The 14,056-nt window shown below is 43.2% G+C and overlaps 1 long non-coding RNA gene across 1 annotated transcript; it reads right to left on the bottom strand.

The window, feature by feature from the left end:
* Nucleotides 1–7,424: 7,424 nt before the first annotated feature.
* LOC128453432 (uncharacterized) lies at nucleotides 7,425–12,637 on the bottom strand. Its single transcript, XR_008341503.1, has 2 exons — nucleotides 12,209–12,637; nucleotides 7,425–11,101 (listed from the first exon to the last, which is right to left on the bottom strand). It is a non-coding gene; the product is annotated as an uncharacterized LOC128453432 (long non-coding RNA).
* Between the last annotated feature and the right edge of the window lie 1,419 nt (nucleotides 12,638–14,056).

Consider the following 14,056-nt stretch of genomic DNA (forward strand, 5'->3'; position numbering starts at 1 on the left):
GAGGATCTCCGACACCGAAACACAGGAGACGTCAGACGAGAGCCTCCGGCGCGGAGCAGGCACTGGAGCAGGGACTGGAGACAGAGCTAAAGCAGACGATGCTGTGAGTACCACTGACGTTGGAGAACGAGGGACCTCAGCTGGGAGCCTCCGGCGCGGAGCAGGGACTGCGTCTGGTTTGGGCCCAGTCGGGGCTGGAGGTGGCTGGTGCCTGTGAGCATGCTGCTGGAGCAGGAGGCTTCTGCTGTGGATGCCCCCTCTCCAACGTCCACCCCCCAGAGCAGAACCCTTCTTGAGGCTGCGGGGTCCGCCAAATGCCAAGCGGCTGCCCCGATACGGGTTAGTGGATGAGGCTGGAGGGTTGAGGTATTTCTTTAGTCTGTTCCGCACCTCCACGAGGTACGGGACAAAATGGCTCACCCAAGGCCGATCCTTTAGCCATGCCTCAACCACTGCAATTTCCTCCAGGGTCTCTGACTTGCTCTGGGGTCCCGGAAACCACAGCTCATCCACCAAAAATTCTAAATAAAAAAACTTACTAATTTCCGCTGAGTCCATTTTCTGGTCGGTTCGTTCTGTCACGGTTTGAGGGAAGGAGATGGACCCAGGATGCAGAGATTTTAACAAAAAGGGTATTTAATATACAAAAAGGTCTTTAACAAGACAAAAATAAAACAGGAACACTAACAAATTACACTGGTGACAAGGTGCACGGAGAACAAGGAAGGAAAAGCAGGGGAAAACAAACCATATCACACGACGTCTAGAAACGTGTAGAACAACAAACGAACCGACCAAGGGCTTGGGGAACACAGAGGCTTAAATAGAGACACAGGGAAGGCTGGGGTAACTAGCCACAGGTGCAACACATGAGGACTGGGAAAGACAATCACCGAGACAGGAAGTGACACACCGAGAAGCTCGAAACAACACACAAGGAAGGAGAGACTACAAAATAAAACAGGAAACAGAACACACAAGGAGAAACAGAGTGCACACATGAAAACAACAGAGATCTAACAGTTAACAGAAAACACTTTTACAAAATCCTAACTGTTAGACCGTTACACTTACCTTACCTACCTTGAGGAGGATTCTCAGATCCCATTACCAAGAAAAGGGTGCAACAGACCTGTATAAACAGCTCACCTCAGAGGTCCAAAATAGTAAGGAGACCCCACAAAACTTCGTAATCCGTGCCTTAGATTTGAGACAAAAAATCCTGTTTGCCACACAGGAAACAGAATCTGGTCTAAGATATGATCCCGTCCTCGTAAAGAGTATGTTTCTCCATACCGTTCTAACAGGCCTGCAAAATGATAGCATTAAGAGCGACCTCCAACCGTACCTGCAACAAACGGCAACAAGTGATGAGCTGCTTCTCGAGAAACTCAACATTACTTGCGCAAACGAAGCAGAGAGACAAAATAAAAACGTATCCAACAGCGGCCAACCACTGTGCACTCAGCTCAGTCTTATGAAATACCTGTAGATAAAAAAGGAAAAACCCCAAATTCAGAACACACCAGCAAAATCCAGTCTGATGTACTAAAATTAATGAATTAAAAGAAATGCGTTCTGACATGGCATTACTGAAAAATCTAAGTGCTGAGGTTGCACAAATCAGAGAGTCAATTCGACAACCTAACCCCACACAGCCACATTTTCTGGCCTCACCTTTGACGGATGAATGCATTCCCCCTCCCCAGTTCCAGAATGGACCACAAAGATACTGGCCTCCCCCAGGACCAGGACGAACAGGAAATACAACCCAATATCAACAAAGCTTCTTACCAAAGCACCAGTATCCTGCACCGAACCGTGCACGCCTGAGAAAATGTAATGGCTGTCAGCAAAGCGGAAGTGAATATTGCACTCATTGCTACAGATGTGGTAGCAGGGAACACTTTCTCGCAGGTTGCAGGGTGAGAGGAACCAGAAAAGAAAATGATGTTCCGTTAAACGGGAGAGGGTTACCCACACGGGACATGGAGTAACCGGCAACAGTGGAATGTCCCAACAGCATTGCTCCCACTGTGGTGTCCATGGAAAAGACCCAAGACTCAGAGCATGTGCATCCTGTAAAAAAGACATTTACTGTTCTAAAATCTGTCAAGCTGAACATTGGCGAAAACGATGCAACCAGCGTCTTCAACCACAAGTAAACCAGATCTCCCACCCAAGGACAAATGCCACCCACACCAAGAAGGACAGTCATTCTCGCCTTGTTGCTCTGGTAGGAAACGATGTATGGTTGAGTGCTATATACAAGGCCATAGGACTCAAGCATTATCGGATACAGACTCTCAAGTCTGTATTGTTGATGAAAAGTGGAAAAGGAGACATTTGCCATGTGAGAATCTAAGAGATGTCTCTGAGTTACTTGATGCAACCGACGATTTGAAGATCTCAGCTGCTAACGGACAGAGCATGCCTTATAAGGGTTTCATTGAGGTCACTTTTGGATTGGCTGCAGAGGGAGCCGACCCTAAAGAACTTGTAGTCCCCATGCTAGTGATGAGAGGTGGAAGTCTCTCACAGCCAATCTTAGTCTTTAATGTCATTGAGCAAATATTATAAAACAGCGCTACAGAACAACTGGATATTACAGGAAGAGAGCAGTTGCATGAGACATTAAGAGTTGCTTTTCCTAGCCTTGAGAAAGAAAATGTTACCGGGCTTTATTGATCTGGTGACTGTTGAGCATTCATGTGGATATGTTGTGAAAACGATAAAAGAGAAGGTCATCGTACCTAGACACACCTCTGTTCAGATTAACTGTAAAGCGCAGACACTGCCAATGAAGAAAGACATTACCCTTCTCTTTGAGCCAGACATAAACCCACAGTGGACTGAAGGCCTTGAGTTTTGTGAGACGTTAGTCAAGCTCAGCAGTGGTGTTTCACCTTACATTGTGCTGGATGTGCAAAATCCCACTGATCATGATATTGAGTTGTCAGGAAGAACTGTCGTGGGTACCTTACAGCAAGTTCAGGCTGTGTACCCAGCTACCATGTTTGAGAAACCCAGTCATAACCCTCCAGTGTCAGTGAATCAAGTTAATACATAGAGTGAGCAATTTACTGAAACTCTATGGATTTGTGACTCCATGGGGCCTGTATTAATGGATAAGGATTCCATTCGGATTGATGAACGCACCCGCAGCCTTTCAACGCTGTATGGAGTAGTGTTTGGAAGACGTGCGAGACAACATCTGTATCCCCTACTTAGATGACACACTAGTGTATAGTCAATCATTTGAGCATCATGTTAACCATGTCACAAAAGTGCATCAGCTGTTGAGGAAATACGGGATTAAACTAAAAACCCAGCAAGTCTTCATTATTTAAACATGAGGTCCGTTATCTGGGAAGAGTTGTGTCAGCTGAGTGAAGCAAAATCGATCCAGCCGACACCATAGCTGTGAGAGCCTTGAAAGAGAAGAGACCTACAATGTAGGAGAACTAAGAGCTATTATGGGCTTGTTAAGCTTTTACAGACAATACATACAGGACTTCTCCCGTATCGCGGTGCCACTGTACAACCTGCTGAAAAGGGCAACAGAAGATAACAATGTGCCACCAAACAGAATAAACACAAGACGAGTTACAGTGAAGAGCAAAGGAGTGCCATCAAACAAACCAATTGTGTGGACTGAAGAGCATCAACACATATTGGAACAACTTTTAGACTGTCTTGTTGAACCACCAGTTCTCGGGTTTCCAGACTTTTCACTGCCATTTATCCTCCATACCGATGCCTCAAACCAAGGGCTTGGGGCAGTTTTATACCAACAACAGGATGATAAATTCCGTGTGATAGCCTACGGTTCCCGAACACTGACAGCCTCTAAATGGAATTACCATCTCCCCTCAGGAAAACTTGAATTTCTTGCTTTAAAATGGGCAGTTACAGAAAAATTCAGAGATTACCTGTATTATGCACCTACTTTCACTGTGTGTAGCGATAATAATCCGCTCACTTATGTCCTGTCAAGTGCCAAGCTAAACGCAACTGGATGCAGATGGGTAGCAGAGCTGGCAGATTTCCATTTTACCATTCGATATCGGCCGGGAAAAGAAAATGTGGTGGCTCACAGTCTGTCAAGAATGGCTGTAAATATCGAGATGATAATGGGACAGTATATTGAAGAGTTGGCATCAGATTGTGTGGCAGCAACAACCCAAGCTGTTGAGACTCAAGATTCCAGTTCACCATGGGTCTGTCCAGTATTTACCTCTCTCCAATGTACAGCAGTGAGTGAAGAGACGCACAAACCACTATCAGGGGCTGAGATTCGTCAAGCACAGGAAGACAACAAGAACATTGGTCCAGTAATGCAGTGCAAGATGAGGAACCAAAAACCAACAGGACGTGGACTTAACAGCTTCAGTGTACAAAGCAAGTGTCTACTGCGGGGATGGGAAAGACTTTTCCACAAAGAATTCTCCGCAGGAAGACAACAAACAAAACACAGCTGGTATTACCTGAGAAGTATAAGACCACTGTACCTAAAGAGTTGCATGATGAGATGGGCCATCAAGGCATTGATCGAACAACATCACTGATCAGAGATAGATTCTTTTGGCGTTACATGCAAAAAGAAATTGAGCATTATGTGGCAAGGACTTGTACTTGCCTGAAACAAAAGACACAATGCAAAGAAACACGGGCACCTCTTACCAGTATCGTCACAACACAACCCTTTGAACTTGTGTCGATAGATTTTCTTCACTTGGACAAGTGTCAAGGTGGATATGAGTATATCTTGGTAATCATTGATCACTTCATTCGTTTTGCACAGGCTTACGCCACCACCTCAAAGTCTGCCAAAACCGTCGCAGATCGCATTTTCAATGATTATGCCCTGAAGTTTGGACTGCCGACATGGATACACCACGATCAAGGTGACGACTTTGAGAACCAGCTCTTCGCCCAGCTGAAAAAGAACTGTTGGTATTAGGATCACGAACGACACCTTATCAACCTCAAGGAAATTGGAAAGTCGAGCGCTTCAACCGAACATTGCTACAAATGCTAAAGACACTGACCACTAAACAGAAGACAAACTGGAAAGAATCTTTGAATAAGCTGCTCTATGCATATAACTGCACACAATATGAGGTAACAGGTTTCTCCCCTTTTTACCTTCTCTTTGGAAGGTCACCAAGGTTACCAATTGATCTCCTGTTTGGCATCACAAATGGAAACGAGAAATGCAGGAGGCATATGGCATAGTGCAAGATAATGCAAAGAAGTCAACAGAGACATGTAAGAGACATTTGATGAAAAAGTGAGAAGCTCCATGTTGCATGCTGGTGATCGTACCCTTGTTAGTAATATGACACCTAGAGGAGGCCCTGGAAAGCTTCGTAATCATGGGAAGAGAACATCCATGTTGTGATCCGCCAGGTTGGTGAAGACATTCCAGTCTATGAAGTCAAGCCTGAGCAGGGAAGAGGAAGATCAAGAACCTTACATCGCAACTTGTTACTACCGTGTGATCACTTACCCTTGGACTTGCAGCCAAAAGCAGCGTCTAAGCAAAAGAAAAGGATGCAGGAAACAGCTGCAGAAAATGCAAATCAAGAAGAGGAAGATGACGAAGACGAATGTGGGTACATTGAGTATTCTGACGCACAAGAGGACGAGGATCGAGAGACACCAGTGTTAAACTCTGACGAGCAAGTGGTTGAAGAAAGGTCCACAACAGACACAAATGAATCTGAGACACAGCAAGATAATGAGCTACTGGAAAGAGGATAATCAGAGTGAAAATGGACTACCAGTTGGAGAAGCACAGGACGAGATCCAAGATCCCCAGTATGCAGATTCAGGCGAAGATGACAGAGAACATGGACATGATTTACAGAGGAGAGAAAGACGAGCCCCTAAATTCTTTACCTATGACCAACTTGGGACTCCAGCATGTTATAGTGCAGCATGTGCAAATGAAACGCTCTACCAGTATCAGCCCCTACTATATAGAGAAGTTCAGCCAGTGACCATGTGGACAAACCCATTTCATGTTTACCAACCTCTATTCATGCAGTGATACTTAGGATAAAATAGATCTAGGTTGTTCAGTCCATAGAGGGTCTGTTGGACTAAAAATATAAGATCACTAACTAAAGTAGAGTGATGTGTAGACAGTGCAGTCATATTTATCGTTAGGCCAACAACAGTCACTACATTGCTGTCACCCTCAAGACACAGTGATAATAACTAAAACATACCAAGTTGGGAACCTTTAGTTTATAAATGCTGTGATGTCGGGACGACATCTAATGTTGCAGGGGAGTGTGTGATAGATAGTTAAAATGCGGATGGTGCCGTTTTAGTTTTGTCAAGTGTCAAACAGAGAGTTGCATGTTATTAAACTTAATTCCTCTAACATTGCAGTGGGGCAAAAAAGTATTTAGTCAGCCACCAATTGTGCAAGTTCTCCCACTTAAAAAGATGAGAGATGCCTGTAATTTCATCATAGGTACACTTCAACTATGAGAGACAGAATGGGGTGAAATAGTTTAGCATGGACGTCACCATTAATCAAGGGCTTCTGGTTTGGAAATGTTCCTACAGAAATCCTGGGTACGACGTCATCAATGCATTTGCTGATGTAGCAGATGGCCGCGTCCGTATACGGGTTGATGTCATCATCCTGGAACACGCACCACTCCGTTGTGCTGATGCAGTCCTGAAGAGCCGAGTCTGATTGGTCAGTCCACCGCTGAATGGTCCGAGTCACCAGTCTGTCACGCTTGAGTTTCTGCCTATAGGAAGGTAGCAGCAGAACTGAAACGTGATCTGATTTGCCGAACGGGGGGTGGGGGAGGGCCTTATACGCACCCAGGAAGGGAGTGTAAACATGGTCCAGCGTGTTCGCTCCACGCGTTGGACAGCTGATGTGCTGGTAGTATCTCGGCAGGACTTCAACAACCATAGTGATTAAGACCAATCTGGCACAAAATACTACATGTCAAAAGAGAGACAGATACAGTGTTGAGATGTGGAGAACTATTATTCCACTTATGAAGGTTTCATACAATCTTCAATTTTCTAGAAGATTGTTCGGTATTTTCTTATAGAAGGCTCCAGCCAGAGAAAATATATGGGGGGCTGACCAATGCACAGTTACTTTCCAGATAAAAACTGACAATTGTATTGTCTGGTTGAGACCAGAACCTCAGAGACAAATAGCATAATATGATTTTATCTTGACATTGGGTTTAATATAACTGATGAGACATCCACTGTTGACATTTTTACCTTGAACCGTGTAGATCCAGGAATCCAACTACTCTAAAACCTGCAGAAGTGATGACCTTTATCACATGTGTAGTGGTCAAAAGTTTAGGGTGACAGTTGAATGCCAATCGGGTTCAGCCCATATATCCAGAATAAACAGGACGTGAGGCTGATGATTCCAGAAATAGACAATTTATCCAATTCGTACAAATTATTTTAAAAGACTGATCAAACAGCACAGGACAAGTACTGGCCTGTATTAGATATAAATAACAGATAAAAAAGTGAGAGGTTAAAGGCCCCATACCCAAATTAACAAAGCTTAAATATCATGCATAAAACAAGCACAGCACACTTTACGAATCCCAACCCTGGTGTGATTGCACCAGTGGATTATCACTTTAAGCGATATTATACACTGAAATAACAGAAGAGGGCCTTTAATTTGCGGCGCCATTAATTCATCAATATTCAAGCCATTAAACCACGATTGCACATTACCCACGGAACAAAGAACAAAATAAAATAAAACAAAGAAACCAGAAATCCAACAATTAATCATAAAGAAACTAAATCTAACCAAGTCCAAAAAATCGCAATGAAATCTAAATGTGGGAAAAAACCGTCACCGTAAATATCAATCAATCTATCAATCAAATTTGATTTGTATAGCCCATATTCACTAATCACAATTTGTCTCATAGGGCTTTAACATGGTGAGACATCCTCTGTCCTTAACCCTCAACAAGAGTAAGGAAAAACTACTAAAAACCCTTTTAGCAGGGTAAAAAGAACGTAGAAACCTCAGAGAGAGCCACATGTGAGGGATCCCTCTCCCAGGACGGACAGAAGTGCAATAGATGTCAAGTGTACTACATATCAAGCAGTCCTGCTGCAATCATAGTCTATGGTCAGCAGCCAGCAAGTACATGATCCACCATCAAATCGGATGCCACTATAGTTCACTGTCATTTTCCACTGCAGCCAAATGGATCCATCATCAGCTGCCACCTCGGTCGTGGTCCACCACCATTATCAGATGCCAACGATAAGGGATCCGCCATTATTATTACGATCAGCCAGCAAGATACAGAATACGCCAAAATGGATCCACCATTACGACCTCTGATACGCGATCCAAAGATCGTAATCCATGATGTGGTCACAGCTGCAGCCCTGGATCTGTGGACGATAAGGCAAAGGGACTCCAGGGAAGGGGTCAAGTCAGAAACATGTATTGATGAGATATGAATAACTTTGATGTGATAATGCAGGGGTTCTCAAACTTTTGCAAGCTGGGCCCCCCCAAAGCTGGTTAGGGGTAGTTAGGGCCCCCCCGCTCCCCCGAGCCGCCCGCCACCACCGCCCTCAACTACACCACAATAGATAGATAGATAGATAGCTTGGAGACGGTGCTATGCTTGGAGATGGTGGATTGTTGTTGCTGGAGGCCATCACGATTACCTCATAAAGAAGTCCACAGCTTCTCTTTCAAGTCGGGTGTTTGGTGTCGAGGTGCCTTTCAATTTGCATGGCTTCATGCTGTATTTGCCAGCACCTTGGCACACAAAACACACCGAGGACGTTGCTCAGTCGTGCCAGTGACGGTGAAACCAAACTGCAAATAGCTCTCGTCATATTTGCGAAGCTTCTATGCAACTGGCGCATCGGTCACTTTTACGAATCAGAAACTTGTCCATAGTTGTGTTTGTTTGCTGATACAGTGTGTGTGATGTTAATAAAGTTCTAATTGCGATGTCGTGGTCTTGTGAGTGTGTTTGTATGTGTAGCTGTGAGCGACTTGCACACGAATAATGAATAAGGCTGTGCTAGGCAATGGTTCCTAACAAAACGAACAGTACACAATGTAGACAGGGACAGCACAGAATAGTATTCAAGTGCTGGTGTTTTATTTGTTGCAACACGGTGGATGATTGAAGATGTAAAGGTAGGTGTTAAGGAGAAAAGGGCTAGCTGCAGTTGGAAGAAGTTAGCTAGCTAGAAGGCTAGCTCTTGGGGCTATGAGCTTTCTAAAAAAGACTGTGGAGCAAATTACTCCTTAGATTAGGCTACTAATAGGCCTGCTGCAAGTGCAGGAAGGTATTACTAAGGAAGGAGTGAGTCTTTAAAAAGACTGTTTATAAAGCAATGAATATCTGAATTATAGAGTAAACAAGAGCAATCACACAAACTCTGCAGGGTGTCGTCTCAGTGAGGGTGAGCGCTGACCATGCCTACAGTTACTTTTATAGTCAGAAGCGTACGTGCAACTCGCGTTCAAATGATAACACTCCTCTTTTGATTGGTGGATCAGGAACGAAACAGTATTTGATTTGTTTGTGTCAGTCCAGGCCCTAGCATTTCGCCACTGAGGGAGCTTTCACTAACCAGTGACAGGTTGTCTGTCATTTTTTTAACATTTTTTTTATTTAAATGTTTTGGTCTGTGACATTGCACCCCCCGGAGAGTGTCCGTGCCCCCCCCACTTTGAGAACCACTGTGATAATGATTAGAGAAGAGGAAGGAGAAGCTGGAAAGAGAAGCTCTGTGTGTCATGTGTCATAAATTCCTTTTGCACCCTAGCGTCATCAGATTAAAAGGCGTCATGCCTTTTAATCAATGATACAGGCCGAACTTGAGGGTACAGTGAGGCTCAAGGTAAATCTGACTGGCTACTGGCTTGTATGGCAGTACTATGAAAGCCATGTGGCCCACTCTGTAGATTAGACATCACTACCTCTATGCCTTTTAAAACTAAACGCTTCCCATTTTAGAACATAGGACAAGTTATATTCTGCCGAATTAATTAATGCATAGTACCGCCAGTTGATGTTATCGACCTTCTTGACCTATAGCAGCATAACTAAGAGCAGGTCTAAGACAAGCCTCTAACTGTAAGCTTTATCAAAAAGGAAGGTTTTAAGCCTACTATTAAACGTACAGATGGTGTCTGCTTCCCGAACTGAAAGTGAGAGATTATTCCACAGGAGAGCAGCTTGATGGCTGAAAGCTCTGGCTCCTATTCTACTTTTAGAGACTTTAGGGACGACAAGTAAGCCTGAATTCTGGTAGCGGAGTGCTCTATTGGGTTGATAAGGTTCTAACAGCTCTTTAAGGTAAAATGGCGCCATATTATTAAGGGCCTTGAAGGTCAGGAGGAGAATTTTAAATTCTATTCTAGATTTAACTGGAATCAAAATTAAATATAAAACATTAATATTTAAAATATTAATATTAGATCATAACTTTATTTGATTAAAGTTCCCGCGGGGCACCACCCTTCAAAGAAGTGAAAAGATAGCCAATTATTGATTAAGATAGTCTCATTCAGATCTAGTTCGATCAGATATCTCAATATTTACTATTAAAGATTATATAATGAACAGTGAAGGTTATGTAGTTCTTAACAGTGTAGGTGTAACCAGGTGTAAGAAACACTGTTAATTTAGTACCGTAAAAGAAGAGAGACTGTTTGCTCTGATTATCTTATTTGTTTTGAATGCACCGCTCAACTCGCATGGTCCCACGTGGGGTACCTAGTTCTCAGCAGCCAATCAGAAGCTACGCAGGCCGCGCTCAGCCTGTCGGCTCGGAGAGGAAGTGCAGTCGCGTTGCTCTTCCGGTCTTTTCGGATCTCGGCCCGGGAAGCGAGGGCAGCTGTGTGTTAAGGAGAAGAGGAAAACTAGAGAAAAAAACCCAGAGTGAAACCTGTGAAAAAGGAAAAAAGAGTTGGAGCACTTACCCAGTGGAGGTCCGGAGCCAAGTGGCTGAACGAAGGAGAGTTACGTCGCAGGCTAACTGCTTGCCTGTCCTCCGGAGAGCTGCTACGAGGTTCGGCATCGGCATGCTCCACCTTGATACACAGAGCAACGGTCAGGTTTTTTAGAGGACTGAGAGTCTGAGTTTCAGGACAACTTCCTGCTGTGAAAGATGGCGAGCCAACTACCCTGATTGAAGATTAGCACCGAGGAGATATTCACGTACACACTCATACACACAAATAATACACTCACATTACACTACAAGGAACCTTGGAATCAGGTGAACTTTCAACAACTCCTTTTATTTTAAGGGCCCCAACAGGCATTTTTGTTTTAAGTGTGCACACTACTTTTTTATTTTTCTTACTGTTTGGTATAATATTTTGCATTTTGTACGAACCAGACAAATTACTTTGTTCACTGTAAAATATAAGAGTGGCTACTCAATTGTTACTCTTGTGTCTGCCTCATTGTTGTTGCTCAGTATAGTGGCTCCTCTCGAATTTGGTCTCTTCTGATTCTGGTCCTGGTCTTATTGTTAGTCCAACTTATATTATACTGTAATTCACTTTTACACTCCTAAAATTGGTTACATAACGGTTGGCAAAATCCATTTATGCAACATCAATGACAGAACATTTGTGAAAGAAGAACATTTATTATGAACATAATAAAGTATAACAACACAAATTACTAAACAATCGAACTAATTAACAAGGAGGTGTATATGAGTGTGTGTATGCAAATTAGGAGCTATCAAAATGGTGGTTGATCAAAATAGTAACGCCTTAAGATAGCACCCCCCCCCCCTTCTTCTAAAATCGTTTACGACTGGTATGGTGGCGGGGGTAGGTTTAACTAGGTGGAGTGGTATGCGTGTCTGTGTCTATGTTAATCAGATACTGAGAGTCCGAGAAAAAGCCTGTGAAGAGCGTATGTAACACTTAACTTTCAAATAACTTAAAAACACAATATCAGAAACACATATCAACCTTATAAACACACACAGAATCGAATAAACAGTCTTGCTTAGTGTAGTGTAATTATTAAGACCAGATTATGTTACCCGTCCGAGGGAAACGGAAAAGAGGTTGGTGTTCAGTTTACAGTTCTGTGACGTCTACTGGCTTTGTGGTCGTAGAGTTCTCTGCCTTAGTGGTTCTGTGAGTGGTTGAGCTCCGTTGCTTGTTGAATCTTACCTACTAGTCGCTGCTAGGAGGTTTGGAAAAGCTTGATTTGAAAGGAGGTTTCCTTGAGAAGATGAGTTGGAAAGCTGCACCTCTGACCTCCGGTTGTTGTGGGGAAGAGAAGATGTGCTGGAGCAGCCAGGCCCTCTCCTCAGCGATGCAGGAGAAGCGGCTGGCCGCGTTCTGTCCTTGTGGGTAGATGGAAAGAGCTGGAACAGCCTTCCGCCCTCAGAGACAGGCACGTGCTCAAGCACCTGCCCTTTTGCCCTGGAGGAGAAAAGTGCCCTTCTGCTGGAGCCCAATTTTTCTTCATTCATCAATATTTAATAATAAAAAATTACTCTCTCTGTCATCAATTCCCCCCAAATGTGTTTTGATATCTGACGGGGCATTTATTTGAGTTCTTGTGATAATGTCGCCCCGACATGCTCCGCGGTGCTCACAAGCCCCCGCCGCGCCCCTCCCTCCTCCTCCTTCTTCTCCTCATGCAGCTGAGCGCCAAACGGCTGCAGCCACTTCTTCTCTGACCCGCAGCATCAGACAAACAGGTAATGACGGTGTATGTGCAATCCCCCGACGTTGTTTGGTGATAAATTAACCACAACATTAGCGGCGCTGAAAACATTACGTCGCAACTGGTCCGACGTTTCCTAAGAAATAAACAAACAAAAAAGAGAGAGAGACAGGCAGACATGCAGGCAGACAGACAGGCAGATAATTTAAAGGCAGTTTTACTGTTCTACAAATTAGACAAGTTCACTAGTTTTGATCGTAATTATTGAAATGAAAGGTAGGTCTTAAGTTCAGCTACATGACAGTCTGGTGAGGTATATTTTGGTATATTATTAGTGTAATGCTGCTTATGCTTCAACTCTGTCAGTTGGTCTTGTTTTGTCTGTTTTTGCCTGTTATTCATTTATTTATTCAATTTAATAATTTGAATTAGTTTGTTAACAAAAATAAATATAAGTTGAGAATATCCTACTGTGTTTTTTATTTATTTATTTATTATTATGATTTTTAATTTCATAAATAATTTTGGCGATGGGTGCCCTTCTTTTTTTTTTAGCACCTGCCCCCCAAAATGTCTGTACACGTGCCTGCTAAGAGGGTTTGGAGAAAGAGGAGGAGTTTGGGGCAGAAGTCCCCTTATATTGGCACGGTGACCCACAGGTCATGTGGCCAGAGTGACCATTAGGAGTTGATTTTTGTGGCTTCTCACACCTATGCGTGACATTGTCCAGACCACAGGATATGCAGCATCCTGGAGGACTGAGTTCTTCGACTTTCTCGAGACAAAGAGAACATGCGGCAACAGGCTTTGTCAACATGCGGCAGAACTATGGTTTCTCAAAAAACATTGCTCAACATATATTTCTATTACTTATTTAATAAATAAATTATGATATATGAAATGTAGATCATTGTTGTCAGTATGAGCAGGTGATGGGGCAAGCTGGAGGAGCTGGAGTTCGCAGCTTCTGGTCAGTGCTCTACCTCCTGAGCAAATTTCGCACATTGTGGACTAGGCATAGTCCTTTACATTTAGCATTAGCCCAAATGCTTGTTGGAATTAAGAGGGTAAAAAACTAACTTTATTTAACTTTCAGTGAAGTTTACAGTTTTTACTGGAAATTAGCTGGCAGATAAATACACATAAGGAACAACTAAGATAAGAGATTTATCTTAGAAATATATAATATATAATATGATGATATTGCAAAGTATTGCAAGATTGAGGTTAAAAGTACAATCAATCCAAAAATGAAAAAAGAAATGGCAGGAAGAGTGGGACAGAGAAAATAAGGGCCAATATTATTATAGTAGCCTATTTAAATAAAGATAGGGAACGAGAGAACA

This window comes from Pleuronectes platessa, chromosome 12 (assembly GCF_947347685.1).
Source record: "Pleuronectes platessa chromosome 12, fPlePla1.1, whole genome shotgun sequence".
Classification (NCBI taxonomy): Eukaryota; Metazoa; Chordata; class Actinopteri; order Pleuronectiformes; family Pleuronectidae; genus Pleuronectes; species Pleuronectes platessa.